Here is a 25048-nt window from a genome sequence, read left to right as displayed (position 1 = left end):
GTTTTAGGAGCTTGAATTATCCAAGTAATTTACTTCGCTAGTGTAGATTCAGTAAACTAAATTATGTGGAAGATTGTTCAAATGTCTCCATCACTTTTCTGGGAATCCATAGCCTAGGATCGAGTCTACACTCTCGAATTGATTTTTCCACAATTCCTGCACTAGGCAATTGTATTTGTATTAATAATTTTAATAGACAATTATATTTTAGCCACCTACTGCCTGATACTGAATGCCTCACTTATCTCAAGGTGCCTGAGCTGGCCAGATGTGGCAGTTACTAACCAAGACATCTTCTATTGTTCCTTCTTCAGTTCTCTGCTCCTACCCCACTCCCACCCAAGTACTAGGGATATGGTCTGCTGATGTGATGAACAGAAATCTTCTCAGGCTTTTTCATTTTTCCATTCTCATCCACCTCGACTATATGTTCTTGTGGAAAAAATCCAGAACTGGGAATCAGGAGATGTGGGTTCTAACCTTGGCTCTGCCACCTTCCTGCTGTGTCACCCTTGGCAAGTCATTTAACTTCTCTGTGCTGTGATTTCCTCATCTGTAAAATGGGGATTATATTCATTCAATCATATTTATTGAGCACTTACTGCGTGCAGAGCACTGTACTAAGCACTTGGGAAGTACATGTGTTCTCCTTCCCTCTTATGCTGAGAGTCCAATGTGGGACAGGGACTGTATCTGACTATAATGTACCTATCCCAGGACTTAATACGGGGCTTGGCACAGAGAAGCAGTGTGGCTCAGTGGAAAGAGACCAGGCTTGGGAGTCAAAGGTCGTGGATTCTAATCCTGACTCCTCCACTTGTCAGCTGTGTGACTTTGGGCAAGTCACTTCACTTCTCTGGGCCTCAGTTACCTCATCTGTAAAATGGGGGTTAAGACTGTGAGCCCCATGTGGGACAACCTGATCACCTTGTATCCCCCCAGCGCTTAGAACAGGGCTTGGCACATAGTAAGTGCTTAACAAATGTCATCGTTATTATTATTATAAGTGCTTAACAAATACCATAATTATTATTGCCAGGAGATTCTATCACAACTGTCAAAAGACCCTGCCAATGCTGGTGGGGTCAGAAGCCTCCAAAGGCCTACAGATAAGAAAACTGAGGCACCAAGAATCAAGCAATTAATCAATCGTATTCACTGAGCACTGTACTAAGTGCTTGGGAGAATACAACAGACTTAGCAGACATATTTCCTGCCCATAATGAGTTTACAGTCTAGAAAGTTATCTGCCCAGCAGGCAAGTGACCATTTCAGGAGCTTTTTGAATGTGTGAGGACCCTGGGTAATAATAATAATAATAATGATGATGACATTTGTTAAGCGCTTACAATGTGCAAAGCACTGTTCTAAGTGCTGGGGTTACAAGGTGATCAGGTTGTCCCATGGGGGGCTCACAGTCTTCATCCCCATTTTACAGATGAGGGAACTGAGGCACAGAGAAGTTAAGTGACTCACACAAAGTCACACAGCAGACAATTGGCAGAGTCAGGATTCAAACCCATGACCTCTGACTCCAAAGACCATGCTCTTTCCACTGGGCCACACTGCTTCTCTAGATAAATACAAATATTCTTGTTAACCATTGGACTAAGAGTCCCACCATATATAGACATGTTTGTGTCCTTGAGGTTATCCATGTGATCATTTTCCCAAACAGGGAATTCATAATCAAAAATATATTACAAGGGCAGTTGTGAGACTTCAACATGAATTGCAGTTTACCTTTCACTTCTGTGAAAAACAAGTACTCACTGCCAACATTGCCCTGCAGAAATTTTGCCTTATGGCAAATGGATCTGAAACAATTAAATAAAATGAAGACTATCATCAAAAATGGTACTGCAACTATTAAAAAATATGTATTTTTGTGGCTCTGCGGGTAATTCTGTTCATTAATTTCCTGACCTCAAACGTGCTGGGGAAAGTAAAAAGTTCCTTATGTATACCCATACATCTCATTATGTATCTGAGGGCTGCATTTCACATTTGCATCTCCAGGCTAGTTGAAAATGGTATGAAAGCTCAGAAAGCCAAAAGGCACCCGACAAGCTATACCTCTGGGGTGACCCAAGAATTTAAGTGAATCTCATCAAGGTCGCTTGTAATTTACATTCAATTAACTTGCTTGAGAAGCCCCCGTTTCAGACAGAAGCCAGAAACGAATCAACTTTTTGCTCCACTCTTTCATTTGGAGTCACGTAGCAGAGGCAGGATTTTGGAGGTCTCTCTTCCCAACATAAGCCAGGACAGGGCTTCCTAAAGCAAAAACTGCCCCTGAAGCCCCTTTATATTTTCCCCAGCTTCCTCCAATCCACAATGAGGCAGAAAATGTTCTTGCCTTCTATAAACAGATGACCTAAAAGTTGCCTCCAGGCCATTGTAGCCATTTCTAGACTGTGAGCCCACTGTTGGGTAGGGACTGTCTCCATATGTCGCCAACTTGTACTTCCCAAGCGCTTAATACAGTGCTCTGAACACAGTAAGCGCTCAATAAATACGATTGATTGATTGATTTTGTTTTATTCTATTTTGTTAGTATGTTTGGTTTTGTTCTCTGTCTCCCCCTTTTAGACTGTGAGCCCACTGTTGGGTAGGGACTGTCTCTATATGTTGCCAATTTGTACTTCCCAAGCGCTTAGTACAGTGCTCTGCACATAGTAAGTGCTCAATAAATACGATTGATGATGATGATGATGATGATTGATTGATTTTGTCCCGGTTAGGATGAATGAAACCCCCATGCTCACTTTCTATTCTGAGAGCCATGCTGCTTTTAGCTGCTCATATTCTGTAATGCCCATTAAGTTCCATTGAAGAGCAACAAAATGTTGAAAGTCAGAAAGAACCAGAACTCCTGCCCCAGTTTTCAATGGGCCCTCATCAGTGGGAAGAGTTGAGACCTTAGCTGGTTGGTGCAGGTTCCCCAAAGCCCTTGAGTAGCTTCTGCAGCCCTTGACATAATTGTTGCTTTGGGCACAGGGAAACACAGAGGGGCAGCCCACAGTCAGTTGGGGTTTCCACTCCAGCCAAGCATTCTCCTGAGCTACAGGCCTTGGTGTCAGTCCATTCTTCCAGAGAGATAATACCTCATCAGGTCACTAGATAATTTATATCGGGAGAGGTGTTGGAGTGCTAAAATGGCACCGATCCTTTAGTCAAGGCAATCTTCTCCTGACAGGCACACTTAAATGGAGTGTTGAAAGGAATGGCATGGGCTTAAGAAGCTATGAATCAGCTCCTCTAATTATGAGAGCGGGAAGGCCAGTCTCCAGAGAAATTCCTTATTAAAAGTTCTGCAGGCTGGGCCATCTTCTTCCTGTCCCCAGACATAACCGTGGCTTGAAGGAAGCCCTGTCAAACTTCCATTGGCTGTTGTAGGCCCTGAAGTAATGTTCAATAGGGCCCAAAGTGACCCTCCCCAAACTACAGGCCACTTATCGATCCTGGCTGAGCCGAAGTGAGCCCCAACTCAAATTCAACCATGAATTATCTGACTTGGGGCTTTATCTTTCCATTGGTGTGCAGTGGGCAGATGGGCTTACATATGTTGGAGGCAATAATAGTAAAGAGTGGAACATGCATTTATTTCCCTCATTAGGGCAGGTAACCACCAGTATATTTGCAGGGTAAGAAAAGTATGAGAATCAGCACTGTTGAAGATGAAATAGCTGTAAAGCTCAGACTGGGTCTGCAGTTTTAATTCAAATTCACATAAAACTCTTTTACAATCTCCCTCTGACACGTCTAACTGAAAGCCATAGTTCATTAGTTTTGCATCAGAAGGATTTTATAAGACAACAAGAGCATAGAACATGATCTTAAAAAGGAAGGTCAGTGTAATATAGAGGTAGAATTTAGGGTGAAGATAAGAAATATACAGCTGACCTCTTCTCCCCTTGTCCCTTCTGTTTCATTCTTCTAAACTGTAGGTTCCGTGGAGAGAAGGGAAAGGACAGGAGAGATACAAATACAAAGCAATTGTTGAGGAGATGTATAGTCACAGGAAAAACTATTCCAAATTGATACCAACTATGAAAACCATCCTTATTTTTCTTCTCTGAACCTGGTATATTGGTATAACTAATGTTATGTATTGAGTGGTTACTATGTGTAGAACACTGTACTAAATACTTGGAAGAGTACAGTACAAAAGAGTCCTGGCTCTGCCACTTTCCTGCTGGGTGACCTTTGGCAAATCATTATACCTTAATTTCCTTAAAATACCTGTTCTCTCTTTGACTGTGGGTCCCATGTAGAACAGGAACTGTGGGCTACATGACTGTCTTATACCTATCCCACTGCTAAGCATAGTGCTTGGTACATAGTAAGCACTTAATAAATACCTTCATTACTGAAGAACCCAAATCCACAGAACACAGCAGATAGAGAGTTCAGAAGCAAATGAGGCCATCTTGGAAAGAGATTGGAATTGCTCACTAGCAATAATAATGGTTTTCCCATCTGATGTACTCTCTCAGATGCTTAGTAAAATGTTCTGGCAAGCACCTCAATAAATACCACGAATTGACTGAGTGACCCTAGTGGACCAAGAAGGTCAGGGACATTCTTGAGAGGCCATCGGTATACATTTCCTTCCTTTTCTCCTCCCACTCCTCTACACAGACAGTTCAATCACTACTCCCTGACCTTTGTCAATGGTATTTTTCCTTGAGGTAAGTAAATAAGGATTATAATGATAAACAAGAATTTCAACTTCCATTTTAAGGCCAAGAAAACCAAGGAATGGTTTCTGTACCTCCGCTTGTAAAGACCGCACTCCTAATTCTGGCTCTATGAACATGGATAGGGAGTGGCCAATCTTGCCTTGACATTGACACTTGAAATCAACAAATAATCACACACACAAACACCCACACCCACACACACACATTTAATGATGTAGAGATTTTCTGTTCATTCTGTGGGGAGGAGGAATATAGATGCTTATATTTAATTGAGTCATATATTCAGAAATTGACTTGGCATATCCAGAATGCTCTGAAGAATGAACTAGATCAGATGATAACGAGAAGGGTGTGACAGGGAGAATGTGCAATTGTAGTTCCCAAATCCCACAGTAACCAAGACTATGGGGCACCCATTGAAGCTTGAAAGTAGTAGATTCAAGACAAACAAAAGAAATACTTCTTCACCCTGCACATGGAATTCATTAACACAAGAAGCTGAGCAGGCAGAAAATATCAATAGATTCAAGAAAAATTTAGACCAAATCATGGTTAAGAAACCCCTAAATGGCATAAAAGGGAAAAATAGGTTTGTTCAGAGAAAAGGAGTAAAATGGTTGCATTGATCAATGGCGATTACTGAGCAATACTGTGTACAGAGCACTGTACTAAGTGCTTGGGAAAGTACAGTACAACAGAGTTGATTCATGTGATTCCCTCTCCACAAAAAAGGTTTAGGCAGATTTATGGATAATAGCTCCAAGAAGAGTTATCATCATCATCATCATCATCATCATCATCATCACAGTAGCATGGTATTTATTGAGTACCTATTAAGTGTAATACACTGCACTACATGCTTTGAAAACTGCATCAGAAACATTAGACGGTAAACCTCTTGTGGACAGGGAATATGTCTATTGTTATATTGTATTCTGCCAAGTGCTTTGCACACAGTAAGCACTCAATACCCATGATTGAATGAATGAATGAGTTAGATACACTGCCTACCCACAAGGAGCTTACATGCCAACAGGGGGGACAGATATACAAATACAACATTTTCATCACCAGAATTTTTTAAGCCCCTCCTTTAGGTAAAATGCTGTACTAGATGTTAGGGAATTACTCACTGAATGGAGAAGACCTACACCTTGCCCTCAAAAAAGTATTATCTAGTGAACCACTAACAGAAAAAGAGGCAAAGTTAGAGATATCAGTACTTCCCTAGAATGTAGTGGATTATCAAGGAAGGCAACTTTAAAATTATTACAAACAGTTGTTAAGAATACTGCACTACTTGATGGATTTGGGGAGGTCTTAAATAAACTAAAAAACAAAAGTGAAGTAGTGCTCAATCCCGTAATTCTGGAAATTTTAATTAGAAAGATAAACTTTTTTATTTAAACAGAAAGACTGCAGAATTAAGATAAATGCAAATTTGATATTAATATATGGATAACATTGTAATGATATGAGGAAAATCAAGCCTTATAAAGATTATACCTAGAAGGAGACCAAATGAGGGAGAGTTGATTTGAAGACCAAGAAGGAAACTCAGGGCCTGGTTGGCCTGCATTCTATCATTTTATTTCAGTTTTAGAAAATCCAAAGCCATCTGATGCCACTGAGTTGAGTCTAGATGGGGGTCACAACTCTAAGTCTTATGCAGACTCACAAATAGGAAAAAATTGGTTAATATTCCCACAGTCTCCGACTTTCCACAAAACCAAACCAAGTTTCAGAATGTAACAGGGCTCACTTTACTTTAGAGTCTCAGTATCCAAACTTTTGCAGAGTGCTCAGCTAATTCAAAGTTTTGACATTCTGGTTTGCTCTAAAAACAAAAATTAAGGGGAAAGCCCACTTGATCCATATTTTAGATATCCAAATCCATTTGCTCCTCAAAACAAAAACAAAACTGAAAGGCCTACTCTCTTATCTGTTTGATTAATTTGATTGAACCACTTTCCCTTTTGCCATTAAGAGAGGCACGTATTGATGGCCAAGTGTGCACACTTCTACCTTTTTCTGTGTGTTTACATAATTGGCAAGTGAGAAACTTACTAATGGGGAAATGAAAGTGTATATCTCAATGAATGACACATTTAAAATAATAAGATACTATGCCTTATGCAGATGATGTGGTTAGATCCTTGAAAGTGGAAATCTTTATTTTTAAAATTTTATGCTTTTTGTTAAGCACTTTCAATATGCCAGTCACTGTATTGAAAGCTGGGTAGATACAAGCTAATCAGGTTAGACACAGCCCATGTCCCACATGGGGCTCACAGTCTTAATTCCCATTTTACAGGTGAGATAACTGGCACAGAAAAGTTAAGTGACTCGCTCAAGGTCACTCAGCAAAGTGGCAGAGCAGCATTAGAATCCAGGCTCTTGGGTTCCCGGGCTTTTGCTCTCTCCACTAGGCCATGCTGCTTCTCATAAATGTTGAACGGCTCATCTTTAACAGATACAGTGGGACATTGGTGCGGATGCTTACGGAGCTCTCAGGTTATCAATGTCATATTTATTGAGTGCTTATTACATGCAGAAGATCATCCCTCTGCAGAGCAGTAGTAATAATAATAATAATAATAATGGCATTTATTAAGCACTTACTATGTGCAAAACACTGTTCTAAGGGCTGGGGAGGTTACAAGGTGATCAGGTTGCCCCACGGGGGGCTCATGGTCTTAATCCCCATTTTACAGATGAGGTAACTGAGGCACAGAGAAGTTAAGTGACTTGCCCAAAGTCACACAGCTGACAATTGGTGGAGCCAGGATTTGAACCCATGACCTTTGACTCAAAAGCCCGTGCTTTTTCCACTGAGCCACACTGGTAATAGTATTTATGGGGCATTGATTAGGTGCAAGGCACTGGCATAAGCATTTGGGAAGTGCAAAGCAAGTAGGTGACACATTCCTTGCCCAAAAGGAGCTTAGAGTCTAATCAAAGATGCAGGCATAAAAGTCTGTAGCATGCCCTAATGAAAAGATCATGTGGTGGGAGTCTGGAAACCTATGTTCTAAACCAGGCCCTGCCACCTGCCTACTGTGTGACCTTGAGAAAGTCACTGAACATCTCTTTGCCTCAGTTTCCCCATCTGCAAAATGATGATGAAATATGTGTTCTCCTTCCCACTTGGACTGTAAGCCCCATGTTGGACAGGGACTGTGTCGACCCATGAGCTTGCTGTGGGCAGGAAATGTCTCTGTTTATTGTTATATTGTACTCTCCCAAGTGCTTAGTACAGTGTTCTGAAACAGAATAAGTGATCATGAAATTCGATTGAGTGACTGATTATCTTGCATCTAAACCAGCTCCTACAGTGTCTGGAATACAATCAATGCTTTGCAAATACCACAATTATAACTAACTTACCAACAGAGTAATTAAAATAAATAAACGAATATACAATTGAAAAAATGAATATGCATAAATGCTGTTGATGTCTATAAGTGGGTACATAAATGTTAGCGAAAGATGATTGGTTTATATAACCTGGGATGCTAGGAGTTAATTGGTGAAGACATGTTAGAGAGGGTTGGCTTTCACTGGACTTTAAATATAGTGGGGTTGTGATCTGATGGTTCTGGAGAGAGCGGGGTCCCCCTCTTGGTGTGAATGAAGGGACAAAAATGTTGAGAGGGAGATCTAGTTAGAAGTTTAGCTTGGGACATTACAAAGCATTGTTAATTGTTGCAAAACGTTTTAGAAACCTCAGAAATAGAGGCTGAAGAAGTGTAAGGAACAAGATGTCAACTTGCAGAAACAGAAAACCCAGACGATTACTGGGTGTGCCTTGCCCTATTTTTGGTACCATATCGAATTATTTTACTTTATATCTGATTTATTAAACCCTTCTTTCACATCGAGCAAAAATTCTTCACAGTTGGCTTCAAGGCTGCCCACTAGCTTTCTTCATCTTACATATCAACTCTCTTCAAAAATCCCACCTTCTGCAAGAAGGAACACCCTTAGAATTCAAAGTTCAGTTCTGAACTTTCGGGATCTCAAAAGGAAAAGAAATTTCCTTTCTAATTAAGACTTTCTTTGGGGATTAGACATTAAAAAATGAGGATTGTCACAGTATATGTTTAACATTAGTCAGTGTATAACGTTCACCTTTACATATTTACATTTCCTGGGAGGAGGATAGTCATTTTATTTTTATTCTACTTGCAGATTATGAATCAAATACAAAGAAACCTAGATCCTTAAGTGAGTCTCATAGGGTATTAGTGCTAGTCGGAATTAGAATCTCTGAGGAATGCCATTCTTAACCTATTGAGCCTCTCTGCCATTTGTTTGTTTCCACCTAAGGCAGAGATGAAACAAAATTCTAAGGCAAAAACTGTATTTTTCCAGCTTGTCCTTTATGTGGCCTGCCTACCTTTTAGAGTAGGCTCACAGAATTTCTCTAAACCACTGGATTCCAGTGTGATAAGAACTGCAGGCCAATCAAGAGTGAAGTGGAACTTTACCCAGTGAAACCAAGAAAGTTAATTCAGTGGAAATCTCACTTCTCCCTTAAGAATTACCTCCTTTTTAAGGCTAGAAAATCCACCTTATGCCTGGCTTCCTGCACTGACATGAAACTGGTAGTTGGCTTGGCAAAGTATGACCTGTGCATTATGTGGAGCAGCGCAGGTGCCAGTGCAACAGAGTAACCATTGTCTTGATGTAATGAGCTAAGTTTAGACAGTTAAGTATCCTAAAGTGAATCCAAGTGTGCCCAGTGCCAAAAAGGTCAATTATCACATGGCATTAGACAATTAAGAATGGATTACTTCTATCCAGGACTCTTTAAAATAATGAAATACTAATCAATTAGAATAAAGAAAACATATTACAGCAAATTGTGAGGTCAGGCATTGTGACACAATGCCAGGGACAAATTGTTGCAGTTACTGAGAAGGTTGTGGGAAAGATTATTGACATACTGTCCTTAAATTATGTTGAGCATTTTATATTGAAAAAAAAGTTAATAACTGAGAGTTCTTTGAGGAACTGCCAGAAATGGTACATTATTTCAAGAAGAGATTTTGGCTTGAAGAAAAATGTCTTGAATTTCCAAGCTTTCATCTGGGAGTTAATCTTAAAAGATTTTCCATTAGACATGAAAATTCCATTCTGTATGGTGCAACAGGAAACTTTATCCATCAATGAAGGTCATCTTCCCCTGAAAAATATGTTTTTTCTGCAAACTAAGAGCAAATCCGGTTGAAATTTTAGCATGCACAACGTTTTGTTACATTCGTAGTAATGTTTCATGCATAAATCAATTAACTGATAATAATAAAAATATTTTAAAATTAAATACATTTTATGGAACTCTATAATTTGCTTCAAAAATGCAAATGTTACCCTTATAAATATTACATACGTGGGAAATACCATCAGAAATTTAAATATGACATGGCAGGAACAAAACTCGGGTTTTTGTTTTTTAATTTGAAGATAGAACAGGTCAACTACAAGAAAATGTTCTCTCTTTTGACATGGATCAGTTAATTACACTATTTACACACTGAAAAATCAAGTGGAAGGACAAACACCTATGTAATGCATGATGAGAGTTAATAATTTGGTGATAGAAATAACTTGACATTTTCCCACCCTACTGGATGATCTCCTAAACAGTAGGTTTAAAATGCTAATGCGTACATCAGGGATGTGACTTTATTTCTCTCCCCAGCCCCTCTTTCTAAAAAGTACTAAGAATGACAGTACAATTAACAGAGAAATCTATGATTTAAGAGTATAACTGAATTTATTTTTTTGTTTGAAATCCTTAGATAAATGAAGCTTTTACTCATTATAAAAAAACTTTTTAAAGTTCCCTTGATAGTGACAGATGGTTTAATCTTTGGAACCTATTACACGTTCATTTTCCCTTCAGCATTAATTATACTTAATGACTTCCACTTACCACATACTCCTGCATAAAACTATATTTGTTTGCCTTCTTGATGCTTTATTAAAAAGTTTTTTTTCATTATTAAAAGAATGGGATCCACTTCGTTAAATTATCACTATACTATTTTATTAATTTTTAAAGACATTTTTTGCTATTCTAAATGGAAGAGTCTACGGTGAATATAACTGTTATGTAAGTTCCTCTAATATAGCTTAATTACTTTAATACTCTGGAAACAATTAGGTTATTTTCCTTTGAAGTGAGAACTTGTCACACACCACAAAATGCATGTCATTGTTTTTTATGTAACGTGCTAAGTTTCTTTTTGTCATTTTAGATTATTTTGCAAAGAAAAGCTCAGTAGAGTACACCTCACTGTTTTCAAGATTAAAAATGTAATCATTCAGTTCACAAATGGTCTCTGCAATAACACTTAATAAGGCACAGAAAGGAATATTGAAGGATCAGAAGATTATAATGTACATGCTTATGGAAATCAGGGAAGCAGATATTCTAGTTCAACGATAAAGTAGTGTGCTTCAATGGCACTGATATTGTAAAAGATTGAAGGGGATTGTTCTCATTTTTCAGCTTCATAATCTCATCCCTCATACAAAACCACCAAATTGAAGTCTCTCCCTCTTTCTTTCATCCTTCTTTCCTTCCTTCCTTCCTCTCTATCTCTCCCCCCCGCCCTTGCCCTTTCTTCTCTGATCCACTTGTTTTCCTATCTTTCTATTTCTCCGTCTCTTTTTCAGCGCTGTTCACTGTCAGGTGAACTGCTTTACCTGAGCATACGTGGATCAAAGGAAGCCCTGAGTATAAGTGCCTATTGTGAAACTGAAATACTATATGGCTGAACATAAAAAAAGAAAATGGGAAGAGGATGCTGACTGCATTTTGGCATCCCCTGGATCTGTTGGTATTATCACAAAGAGCAGGTGGGGGGCGATAAGCTCTCACAGGGTGCCTCATTAAAGGCTAACACAGCGACTATTATTGGATCAGATCACATCAGGTGGAGAGGAGCTGAGCAAGCTGAGCCTATGCTGACACCTGAGGCAGTCTACTATGCTCTGACCTTGGCAGTCAAGCTGCCAAGGTCATCCTTAATTCCTTCTTCTGGCAGGGCAGAATTTAGGTTTGGGAGGAATGAAAGGGTTAGATCGAATGGGGAGAAAAGGAGATACCTGTAAAACAGAAAATGTCTTTTGTGGGGACAATCCAGGTGGTAGGCTACCAATTGAAACTTTTATTACTACTTTGGTGTACTTCAAAGATATTAAGTATTCCTGGGCTGATCCCCTCTCTGTGGAAAATCATGGTCTAGAGTGCTTTCACTCTTTCGAGTTCTTGAATTGGACTTCAAGTAAGTGCGGAAGGGGGGACTGTAGGGATGGTTTTCACATTGTTTACTCCTGCCCTATCACAAATAAGGAGTTCAGCCAGATACCCTGAAACTCTTCTGTGTGGCTGGTCTCCGCTCTGGTAAACGGGGTGGAAGGTGGGTGGGGAATCTGTTCCCAGAATTCATATTCAGCCTGTTCCCCGAGCTCACCTGAAATAAATTCTGCAGGCCTGCACACACGAAACCAGAACAACTTATTTATTTGCATGTCATGCTTATAATAGGGTAGAAAGCAAGACAGATCTTTGTGGAGAAAGGAAGATGAGTTTCACCTTTCAGGATCACTCTCTTAAATAAAAAAGAATTGACCAGCTGTGCGCCTAGGAATTTATCTTGAGTTTGTGGTCATTATCTCTATTATATAGCCCCGGCAATAAATAAATCGTGTAGTTACTACCCAACAATAAAACTGTAGTGTATGGGACACCTTACTATTACTTTCTTAATAATCTGCCATTTCTTTCCCTTTAAATCTTCTCCGTCTTGTCTTGCCACTTGTCTACAAGGATCTATTTTCACCCCTTGAGGTGCCGACCGCTCGGCTCGTTTTTAGACTTTGTGAACACAATAAGTTTCCCTGTCTAGACTTTCCGTTTTTTCCTCTCATTTCTCGATTGCCTAATCCATTTCCAGACAAAGGGTCGGCGGACCCTTCTGCGGTTCCAGGTTAATTAAGCCAGACAACTCCAGTCTCTGGAATTTAGGTATCCGGGGGATGGGGGGGGTGGGGTGCTCACTGAGATTCCAGGGGACTGAGTTCGGGGGAGAGAGGGGAATGGGCTTTGCTCCTCGATTCCCCGTCCCCGGGGCAGAGGGAATGTCTGAGCTTCCGCGTCCTATCTGAGCTGTTCATCTAAGCAACCCACCGAGTCTTCTGCGCTTAGATAGGATTGGGGATTTGCGCGCCCCTTCGTGCCTTCATTTTTCTAAATTACTAATCAGATCCAATTAAGGAAAAGGGGGAAACCTCTCGCCAATTGCAGCCTTTCTCTCCCCCGCCCCCGATTTCTTCTCTTGGAGGCTCCCACCCCCCGCGACTGAGCGATGGAGGAGGAGGAGACGCTCCCGGGCGCTGCGCTCTGCGCCTCAGTGCCCACAATCAATCCATCGTATTTACTGAGCGCTTACTGTGTGCAGAGCACTGTACTAAGCGCTTAGCGTCAGCTCGCGCGGGGGGTGGAGGGTGCAGCGGAGAGTCCGGGCCGGTCTCCTCGGGGCTGCGGGGGCTGCCGTCGGGTTTGGATGAGCCCTGGTCCAGCCTCCATCCCAGGGAAAGCCCGCCGAGCCTCGGGAATCCAGAAGGACCGGCTCGGGCTGGCAACAGCCGGGAGTCACCTTTCCTTCCTCCTTAGGGCTCCCGGTGATTTCATTGTCGCGACCCCCACCCCCAATTTCACACGCCCTCCAGCGCTTAGCACATAGTAAGTGCTTAACCCACACCAACAGAATTATTATTATGAATAACCCCCATTCCCTTCCCTGGTCCCCAAATAAAGAGAGGGGAAGGGGCCGCGCGTTACCTCCTCTGGACGGCTAATCTGTCTGGCCTCCTCCCCCGATACTTAAACTCCCTAAGCATCCCCCCCCCTCCCAGCCCCCCAGCCCCCCACCCCTCTCTCTAATCGCCATCGGGCTAGCGGGATGAAGCTCGGGGGGCCAGTCCTGCCGCGGTGCAGCAGCTCCGTTTCCCAGGGATGGGAAATGATTCACATCAGCCTCCTGACAGCTCCCTGACGAAGTCACCTTCCACCTTCACGCTCAGCATCCCGTTTGGGGTTTGTTTCTTTCTGCCCCGCTGAAAAATGACCACACACACACACACAAACGCACACACAATAACAGGAGCGTTCGGGGCAAACGACAGCCTCATCTGAGGAGTAGAAAGCAAGGAAGAAAAAAATTGGGTGGCTTGAGGCGGGGAGGGGGACAGAGAAGATGAGGGGGAGCCTAGGGGCAGCAGACAAGTTTTAGCCCCGGAAAGAAAATAAACAGAGCTGCGACTCTCCCCCTTTTGTCTCGACTCTGAGTCTGTCAGCAAATTGTCTTCACAGCAACAGCCTTGTTTTTGTTTGTGTGAGACAACATCTTCAGATCACAGACGAAACACTGAAACCCAACTGCCGAGGCTCCCGATGCTCCTGCCGCTGCTTCTGGAGAGACGGGTGAACTTATCACCTTTCGCTCACTCTCTGAAATAACACGTCCTTAAAATCCGCGCCGCGGTCCCTGTGTTTGGCTGTTAATTGAGTTTGGGCGATGATGATCTTTTATTGCCTTAAAACCAGCGGCTGGAAAAATATTCACGTTTGGGACGGAAAACAGTTCTTATTTATATCTCTGACATTTAAAAGAGCAGAATTAATTCGTCCTGCTTGGATTAGCGTGGGGGAAAAGTTTGAGAAACCTACCCAGGAGGGAAAAAAAAAAAGGAAGTTAAAAAAAACTAGATCGTAGGCTTGGTGTTTCTTATTTCGGATCCGTAATCAATCACTGAAATAGGACGCAGCAAAATTGTAAAGATTCGATAGATTAAAATGCAAATGAAAGGTAGAAAAAGAAACATTAACATGGCAATCAAAGATTTAATAACCGTAAATCAAGTTTTTTTGTTGCAGCTGCAGTTTGTGTGTGTTTATGTTTTAATCATGTTCGTTCTATAAATAAATAATTTGTGAAACGAGACTAATTTTTCATTATTTTAACCGTGGGCTATAACACTAAATATTAAAAATAGAAAAAGTGCGTGTTGCCAGATTTCCGTTTGCATTAGAGAAAGACAGCGTTGACTAGTTAACATTTGGGAGTTTTAGGGAATATTTTCTTTCGTGTACTACTGATAAACACGTCTTTACATTAAAATTGAAATTCCTCGGGGCTATCCAAACCCAAGTTGCATTTACGTTTTACATTTTATGTAAAAAAAAACTGGCATTATCTACGATATGTGTATTTGTGGAAGTGCCTATGAATGTACCGCTCTAAAAGCGTTTCTCGGTACAAAAATAAATACAGGGACTCTAACCAGTGCAACAAACTCGTTATTTTAAGATTAAGAAAGTTGATTTCGGGAAACAATAATTAAAAAATAAAATAAAACCCGTACTCTAAAGGGTAACGTTAAATTAATTGAACATTAAGAACAATTAAGACCATCTCGTCTTTCTAGTGGAGGAAAATGGGAAAATTCTGGTTCTTAATGTGAACATCATGCCATCGCATGTTTATGTCGAGATTTAAAACTCTTACACTACGTTTGTTCCATTTCAGCGCTTGTTTTCTGCACAATTTAGAAGTTCAAAGATTGATCTTGCATATTTGTAGCTTCAAAACTGGCTGATCTGCTGAGGTTCCAAGAAGACTTGAGAGGCGAATTCTGTAACTTTTGAATGCTGCAGCACCTGGACTTCATTTTGTCCTTTGCGAGAAAACAAAGAGTCCATCTTCAGGCTGTTGATAACCTTTTGGAAATTCCATTATATCGAAAATGAAGTCTTTCCTCAAATCGTATTCTTTAAAGGCGTTACCCTTTTCCACTTCAGCCTCATTGTACTGACGGACACAGTGGGCTCACGTTCTCTCCTTCTCCGAATTAAAAAAAAAAAATCCCAATACCGAAAATATGCTGGATTTCCAAAGCCCTTTGGTCAAAGGGGTGTAATAAATTGACATCCCTCCCTCCCTGCCTCTGGTTTACTTAAATCAGGTTTTCACTGTTTAGCTATCTCTGTGACAGTCTAATCAAACATTTAGTTTTAAAATTATGGTCGAACCTTTTCCCTTTGTGTTTTCCATTCAGTTCCCTGAAACATGACGAGTTGTTTCTTGGCGGTACAAGAACTCGACCCGACGTTATTGGGTCCTATTGCTTAACTAAATCCTCACGTTAATCGACAAAGGAACTCGCTTTATTCGGCGGAGTTGGTTATTTCATGTGCAAAATGTGCTGTTGGGTTTTTTTTTCTTTTTGCGTTACGTTCATCGTTAACATATCAGAAACGAAGAGATATGATTTGATTCTACAAGGAAGACGGGAGAGGTTACTCCAGTTTGCAGCATTTATTAATGAAACTGGATTGCATCAAGAGAAAATAAGTGATCTTATTTATTCTGCATTTTAAGTAATGACGTCGTTCAATGCTTCCAGATATTTTTAAGTCTTTTATGCATTGATTTCGCAACCCCCACCAATAGGGATATCTATTCTTCATTCACTCCGTATATCTACATCTATATCTATATCTATATCTATATATATATATATACCTACATATAGGTACATATACACAACTGAGCTATTACAGTGTGATACTATACGCTACTACTGCGAATCCTCCCACCTCTCCCGGAAAAAAAAAAAATGCCCTCCACATTCAGTTGTTGCAGCTCATTTCGTTGAAATGCAAGACAGGTACTTGATTTAGCATTTAAGCAAAAGGTTACACAAACCGCGTTTTAGAAAGTGTTGGGATGTCCTACAGGGTCAGCAGCAGATCAGATCATTTTTTGAATGCAGTCCTAAAGATAATGAGTACTTGTTGTATTAAAGGGGACAAACAGTACTTTGGCTTCCTCTGACCCCAGAATGCATGGCTCGGTTTCATTGATCATCCCCCTTTATGAGATAATGCAATTACAAACATCAATAAGGAGCTGCAAGGGGAATCATTATGTGGTGACAGTGATAAATGACGGTGCAGAAATAGCATGCTTTTTTTCTAACAATCCAGGAGCCCAGGGGCTTTGGGGGCTGAACACAGTCGCCAAGGAAACAGATGACATCCAAAACGGCACCAAAGGAAAAAAATGAACAGTCTTTCTTTGCCTTTCACTCTTTTCCTTCTTCCAAAGAGTTAGTTTTGGCTCTTACAGCAGCTGCCACAAAGGCATTTAGTTATTCCAGACATTAAAGACTCGGGGAGGATGGTCGGGCTTTCTCCCCTCTGTTCCCTAGATAGAATAAAAACCCTGCTGTTCGCAGTTTAGGAACTACCTGACGATAAATGTCCCGAAAACCTAGGTGGAAAAGGATGTGCCCTGTGCATTTTTCGCACCAGTTTACTCCGGGGAGTTTGAGTCTCCCCACTGAACAGAAAACATACGAAATGTTGCGCCACTTCCCGGGGAGCGAGAATCCCCCCGAGCACGTTTGCACCTCCCTGGACAGGTGATCTTGGGCAGGTGTTGGGAGAGGAGAAGTGCGGCTGGAATTTTAGCCAGGAGTTTGATCTATCACAAATGAAGGACATATCTTTCCCAACCTTTGACGGTGCCAGTAATCCCTCGCATCGCTTCGTTTCCCTATACGACCCCTTCCCCCCAAACCCTCGACCCCTAGTAAAAACAACGCAAGTTTGGGGGGATGGAGAGGAAACGGATGGGGGTCCCAAGTTCTGCGGCTGAGCGCTGGGCTGCTGCCAACGTGCAGGTAGAATCACACTGTGGTCGCAAAACGCAAGGAACGAGTAATTGTCGGTAGAGTTTTCCTGGATCTGACACTTTGGCAACCGGCAAATACATGTGAGAAAGAACGCGAGTCGGTCCGTGTGAACGGGAGACGGCACCTCTGGGCTTGGGAGGAGGTGGAGGAGGAGGAGGAGGAGGAAGAGGTGGAAGAGAAAGAGGAGAAGGAGGAGGAGGAGGTGGAAGAGAAAGAGGAGGAGGAGGAGGAGGTGGAAGAGAAAGGAGGAGAAGGAAGAGGTGGAAGAGAAAGAAGAGGAGGAAGAGAAAGAGGAGGAGGAGGAGGTGGAAGAGAAAGAGGAGGAAGAGAAAGAAGAGGAGGAAGAGGTGGAAGAGAAAGAGGAGGAGAAGGAGGAGGAGGAGGTGGTGGAAGAAAAAGAGGAGGAGGAAGAGAGGGGAGGAGGCGGAGGCTCAGAAACGACACCGTTCCAGTGATCATCGGTTCCCTTCGAGCATTTTTCAGGGTGAATGAAGATACCTTGGGGAAATTCACTGCACTGGAAATCTTGGTCTAAGGGCATGCGAGTGCGCATCCTTCACTGCGCGCGTGTGCGTGTGTACACACACACACACACACACACACACACACACCACACACAGAGTCCAAACCCAACATACAGATATCCCCTCGCCACAGTCCAGACAATAACTTCCACCACGCCTTTAGCACGCCATGCACACACACACACACACACACACACACACACACAGAGCACTCCAAGAAATCCGAGGCAAAGCAGGTTACTTTATTCACTGCTTATTCAATCGGCGAGGTCCCCCAGACCCATTTTCTGTCTGGAGATTGGGCTCATTGCTTTCGTAATGAACTCAATGCTTTAGGGTAGAGGTGAGCGTGGCAGGCAGTAGGAGGGAGGGGGAAGAATTACGGAGGCGATCGATGCGAGACTGGCTTAAAACTAAATCCCCTCTCTCCAGGGCTCCACTTCCCAAATTCTCGTCAAGTGGGCTGGGCAGGGTTAAGCGGTCGCGGGGAGGGGGCTGAACCTAGAGTGGGGGGATGTGGGCGGAGGGGGGAGGATGGAGACGTCAATCATAGGGAGTTAAACCGTCTGCCCACGTTTAAACACTTTTTCTTTGCAAAGGGGGCTCGAAAAGCCAAACGCTGGCAAACTGGTTTCTCAGTGTTGTCCTCTCATTTCAACTTCGCAGAGCAGATAATGCTACGGAGGGATCTGGGGAGGGGGAAGGAAGGGGTCCGAATAGACTTTCAGACGCCATCACCTTCTCCGGCTTTTCCCTCCCCTTTCTTCTCGTCCCCCCAGCCCCAACTCCCCATCTCATTTTGGGATTTTCGAGACGATCTGAAAGATGTCCTCCTTCCCCTTTCACTCCCCCCGGCAAAGTTTCGTTTCTCTAAATACAAGATACTTTGGAGCAAGTTTATTAAAGGAGAGGGGCGGGGTCGGAGAAAGGAAGGAAAGGAAAGGGGGTGGAGGGGGAGAGAGAGGGAAAGTGAAAAGGGATGCAGCAAAGGTCAGACACGACGCCCCATAGCAACTTCACCTTGCATCCAGGTGCTTTCCTCCTCCTCCTTCTCCTCTTCCTCTTCCTCCTCAATAATCAATACTGATTTTACCGACTGCCAAGGAGCTCGCCTGCCCCAGATCTGAAATGGAGAACAACAGTTGACAAGCCTTGGCCCTTAAGGCGCTCACCGTTACCGTTCCTTGACGCCCACCCGCATTAGTTTGTACCCTGTGACGGTCCCACAAAGGTTTAGCTGTGCCCTGTGCGACACGCTAGTATCCGTGTCCGACCTCCCTTTCTTTCTCCCTGGCCGGCACGCTGGGGCAGTCGACGGGCCCTCGCCAATAGGGCACGGTGCCCGCTCTGGGCCTTCATTCAATCATATTTATTGAGCGCTTACTGTGGGCAGAGCACTGTACTAAGCGCTTGGAAAGTACCACACAGAATCTATTTGGGCCTTAGTGGCAAGAGCCCGGGATTGGGAGTCAGAGGAGGTAGGTACAAATCCTGGCTCCGCCAGTTGTCAGCTGCGTGACTTTGGGCGAGTCACTTCACTTCTCTGGGCCTCAGTTCCCTCATCTGTAAAATGGGGATGAAGACTATGAGCCCCACGTGGGACAACCTGATCACCTTATAACCACCCCAGCGCTTAGAACAGTGCTTTGCACATAGTAAACGCTTAACAAATACCATTATTATTATTCTAATCCCGGCTCCGCCACTTGTCTGCTGTGTGACCTTGGATGAGCCACTTAATTTCTTCGGGTCTCAGTTCCCTCACCTGTAAAATGGGGGCGAAGACTGTCAATCCCACGTGGGACAACGTGATTAACTTGTATCTATCTATCCCAGCGCTTAGAGCAGGGCTTGGCGCATCGTAAGAGCTTAACAAATCCATTTATCTTTGTTATTATTATGAAGATTCATTCATTCATGCAATCAATCAATCAATCGTATTTATTGAGCGCTTCCTGTGTGCAGAGCACTGTACTAAGCGCTTGGGAAGTACAAGTTGGCAACATATAGGGACGGTCCCTACAAACAGTGGGCTCACAATCGGATTTATTGAGCGCTTACTGTGTGCCGAGCACCGTACTAAGCGCTTAGCACTTTATTAAGATGCGCCTTTGGTCAGAGGGGCAGGAAGAGTAGGCCGGAGGGTCCTGAGGCCCCCCTGGGGCGACCCCTCGGACCCGGGGAGACTCGAACCGGTGACAGGGGAAGCTGCTCTCCTGGAGGAGGGTCTATCTGCTCCCTGGACCCCCGGTACTAGGCCCTCTTGGGTCCAAACAGGCCGGTTTGGGGGCGTCGAGGGCCTCTGCTTTGGGCTGGGCTCTCCTCCCCGCCCCCAAACGAGGACCAGCCGCGGCCACAACAAATGCACCCTCTGCCCAGGGCTGGGGAAGGACAGGGGCCTCAGCTCGGGATGCGATTTATTTGGGGGGCTTTTCTTTCCCACCCCTCATGTCACTCATTCAATCGTATTAATTGAGCGCTTCCTTTGTGCAGAGCACTGGACCAAGCGCTTGGGAAGGACAAATAGGCAACAGATAGAGACGGTCCCGACACTCATTTGGTTTGGTGCAACCTCTGCTCCGCTCCCCCTTCTCCCCTCCCGGACCCCCGGGCAGCGCCCACCCCTTCCTGCCCCCCCACCGGGTCCGAAGCGCGTCCCGATGCTGGAGGGGAAAAGGAAAAAATAAAAAAAACATAAAATAAAGAAGGAAAAATGACGCCCCCTTCTCTCCCACCAGCGAAACTTGGATTGCGCATCTTGGTGGAGGAGACAGGCGATGCCTCCAGAGTAACTCCTAATACCATCCATACAGCTTTAATGCGTTTATAATTCGATAAGTGATTTCAATTTAAAATTGTTAGTAACTAATTTTATGGCTAATTTTTCCACATCAAATATTTAAGCATCAGATTAAGGGAGCCCGTTCCGACACAGGATAATAAGGGGATTTCCCCCCCACCCACCCCCTCCTCAGCTCCCCCTCCACCCTCACCTCCCTCCCCCTTCCTACCGAGTCGTTTTTCCAAATCCCCAAAAGATGGCAGTCGAAGCTGAGATTCCTCTTTCACTTCGTTTCTGCAGAAGGAGAGAGAAAGGTGGGAGGGGGAGTGGGAAAGAAAGAGAAGGAGAATGGCGAGGGAGCCAGAGAGGGAGGGGGGAAGGGGAGGAGGAGGAGGGAGAGCAGGGAGAACAGACAGCAGGAGGAGGAGGAGGAGGAGGAGGAGGGGAAAAAGGGGAAAAGAGAGAGAGAGAGAGAGAGAGAGAGAGAGCAGGGCAGAAAAATCTAGTTTTAAACTAATCCTCCAGAGATTTCTAATATCAAACACGGCAGGATCGCGGTGAAATGAATTTCCTGGAAATTGATGGAAGAAAAAGGCCAAACCTGTTTGACTTGGACAAATTCTCTCTCTCTCTCTCTCCCCCTCTCTCTCTCCTCCTCCTCCTCTGCCCTCCCTTTCACTTCTGAAGAAAAGAAAGGAGGGGAAGGGATAGGATCACTTTGACTCTTTAGAGGGGGGAAAAAAGGAAACACACAAACTCCCAAATCTTTAAACAACTTGTCTCCCTTTGGACAGGACACTGCAGTTTCCACACACACACACACACACACACACACACACACACACACACACACACACACACACACACACACATACAAAAAGGAGGGGTGGGGGGGAAAGGGTGGTAAGTAGTTGGGGAGGGGGAGGGAGGCCTAAAGGGGGAGGATGGAGGGGAAGGCAGATTTTTTTCTTCCTCTCCTAGAGCAGATCCAAGCGGATGAATTGCAGACTAGTTGCCAAAACTTTTTTTTTTCTTGCTGCTGCTGCTGCTTTTGCTTTGAATGTGGGTAGCTAGGAAACAGCGAGCAGCCTGAGAAGACGGAATTTCCAACGTGTAAAATGTTCTTAACGGAACCATTGAGCGAGTGCAATAAGGCGTGAGGGGGAACTAATCTTCCCATTTAAATGTTTGTGGCAATTTTATCTAAATGAATTTTAATGCTAAACGAGGGTAATTCCCCATTTGTAGCCCGTTTCCTTCTCTTTCCTGCGCTTCTAAAGCCGTCTCACATCACGCAATGAACAATAACAATAAAAATACTGTCAAGGCATATTATTCATTTTGAATGTGTTATAATTACAGCTGATTAAATATCTTGGGAGAGAATAGTGTTTTTAATTTGAAATGTAAAAAAAGAAAAAGGAGTCATATTAGGTGAGGGTGTGCTCCCACTCTGGTCCCCTCCTCCCAGGTACACATGCCCGGGTCCCCGGGTTGAGAGGAGGGCGTTTTGGTTTTTGTCTTTTAAAGAGCATCAGAAACACTCTTTCAGCGTCTCCGTTATTTCCATCCCTCAGAGATGCGTCCTCCACCGACCTCGGAGCAGGATATGAAATTTGCAGGGGGAATATCTAAAAATGGTCCGCATCAATAAAGTCGCCCCATAAAAAGCTGGGGGCGGGGGAATAGATGCTGGAGAACAGACACACACACACACACACAAACACGTGTTCACCCAGAAAAGCCAACGGTTTGCTTTATTTTTTTTTTCTAAATCGCTGCCCTCAGCTGGCTCTTTAGCTGCCTTGTAATAGTCCCCATCCTCGCCCTCCATCCTTCCTCTCCAATCAACCTTCCTCCCTCATCCGTGTACACCAAGGCACACACACAAATACACAGCCCGACAAAATCGACAGGGACAAGAGTTTACCACTGCGATCAGTCAAGGGCGGAGGGTGGGGCCGAGGAGAAGTGGACGGTTCGTTTGTAACAGGTTTATTATTTAATGGAAAAAGTCAACAAATGGTCGTTAACTGCTAGTAACCACCTATGAGGAGGGAATTCACGTCCACCAGGAGAGCCTTACTTCTATAGACTCGCAACTGCACTTCCTTCCGAAGGAGAATGAAAAGAATCCCCTCGTCTGAGAGAGGTGAGGGTGTTTACCGTAAAAAGAAACAACTCATTTTCAGTTGGAAAAGATCCCTGGATGGAGAAATAGACTCCAATAAACAAAAGGTGAGAGTGTGCACAGCTGCTCTAACAGGTAAGTCAGTCAATCAAGCATCACCTAGTAAACCCAACCAACAACTGGTTTCTCTTTTCAAACAGAAAATAGAATCGTTTAGGGCGGGTTTATGGGGTGACATCGACTTGAATGGCAGACTTCTGAGTGTAGCTGCCCTTCTTTCCCAGACTCAATCTTTTGTTTACAAAGCCATCACTGCTAAAAGGTTTATTTTTTATGAATCTGCCTTAATTAAAATATTTGTATATTTTCCTCCGCCTTGGAAACACTTTTTATAGCTGCAATTTTATTTAAAGAAAATTACAAGGTATTCCAGCTTAAACATGTCATTTTGTACTATTTAGCTGGCTGCAGAGCAAAAAGTACAGCTGTGCTGGAAAATTGGTTAATAACCAGTTTTCCTCCAATGAGAACACAGAACATTTACGAGAATTAGATTTTAGAGTCTATCATCTTCAATTCCCATAGTTAATTTCCTAATAAATGTGCACTACTCATCATAGGTAACATTGTTTCTGATAAACTAAACTCAGTACTTAGATTTACAATAATCTTGTATTGGCTTGAATAATTTAATTCAGATATTAGATGAGTAATTCCCTAAGATCTAATACTGGAGAGGAGACTCGATCTGGTGTCTTTCAGTTGGGGTAGTGTTCTTGGGTGCTAAATTTGCTAACGTTAGAAGCCGACTACTGAGTCAGCTTCAAAAATAATTTCAAGTTGTTGATTATTATTATTTGTTAGCAGTAATAAATCATTTACCACCGAATCAGCTTTTGAAAACTATCATAAATTCATTTGGGGGCATTAATGATTAATTTTGAAATTTGGGGCCTCATTTATTGTTACAGGACTATTACAAATTTGGGAGTCAGTAAACAAATTTTTCAAGCGAGTCAGCATGACAAAAAATAATTTGTTTTTATTTTAGATTCAGATTTCATTACTGCACTCAAACTACTACAACTGGGCTTGAGTTATTATACAATCCAAACTGTTTCAATCAGAAACTCTAAGACTCAGTGTGCAATGATTATTATTAATAATTAGCTCCTTGGTTTCTTGATAGAAAAAGGCTATCAACAAGCATTTGTTTAACCACAACAAAAGTATAATTAGCTTATCCCACTTAGTAAATCTGTATGCATGCCAACTCATACCAAACTGCTACTTTTACAAAAAATTGCAATAATACAGTTCATTTTTCCAGTCCTTTTTGCACAAAATTTATTTACAATGTATACATAAATGCTCCAAGATGGGACTATGGAAAAATGCACACATGACTGATGCTTTGCTCAGAAATAAAGTCAACATATTAAAAATAAATCTTCAGTTCATGTATTTTGAGCTGCATAAAACAGGAAGTGATGTATAAGGTGGTGGTTGTTGCATGGGGACAATGATGCTCTGATGTAACAATTAGGCTTCAAAACACACTGCCTTTTGGTTTCCATGCCTCCTCCTACCAGTCTCCTTAAGACACGGCCTGCAACAGCTGATTAATCATTGTTGATGACTGCAGTTTTTCCCATCCTTCCCGATTTACATCTGTTCAGGCCAATTCAAATATGGTGAGTAAATGAATTAGACATGCAAATTCAAGCCCCAGGCTAGGAAGAGAAAGATGGGGGCGGGGGGAAGATGGGAGGGGAACAGCCATGGGGAGGTAGAGAGAGAAAGAGAGACAGAGAGTTGGGGGGGGGGGGGAGAGAGGGAGATGGAGAAATAGAGAGAAAGGGGGTGGGAGAGAAGGGAGAGCAAAAGACAGAGGGGAAAGACAGGCCAGAAAGATGAGCAAGAGAGCGTGCATGGCTGAAATCCTAGGATAGAAGAAAGATTCTTCTGCCTGACATTATTTTAATGCTCTAAAAATCCTGCAAATCAGCCCTTTCTGTCATTTGCAGGATAACTGTAAGGCTTTTTAATGTAAGGAGGCTTCTGGAGGAAGTGAAGAGCTATGGAAACAACACACATAGTGTGGAAAAATTTCACATTTTTTTTAAAAAATCTA

The 25048-nt window shown here is 42.9% G+C and overlaps 1 protein-coding gene across 2 annotated transcripts in view; it reads right to left on the bottom strand.

Moving 5' to 3' along the window:
- Window positions 1-24751: 24751 nt before the first annotated feature.
- The window catches only part of MEIS1 (Meis homeobox 1), a 146637-nt gene continuing 146340 nt past the window's right edge, over window positions 24752-25048 (bottom strand). For both annotated transcript variants that reach the window (XM_038751203.1, XM_038751205.1), the window contains exon 12: window positions 24752-25048. This exon is cut by the window's right edge and continues 543 nt beyond it. The gene's annotated coding sequence lies outside the window, so the exon portion shown is untranslated.

This window comes from Tachyglossus aculeatus, chromosome 9 (assembly GCF_015852505.1).
Source record: "Tachyglossus aculeatus isolate mTacAcu1 chromosome 9, mTacAcu1.pri, whole genome shotgun sequence".
Classification (NCBI taxonomy): Eukaryota; Metazoa; Chordata; class Mammalia; order Monotremata; family Tachyglossidae; genus Tachyglossus; species Tachyglossus aculeatus.
This window is presented reverse-complemented; position numbering and strand designations above follow the sequence as displayed.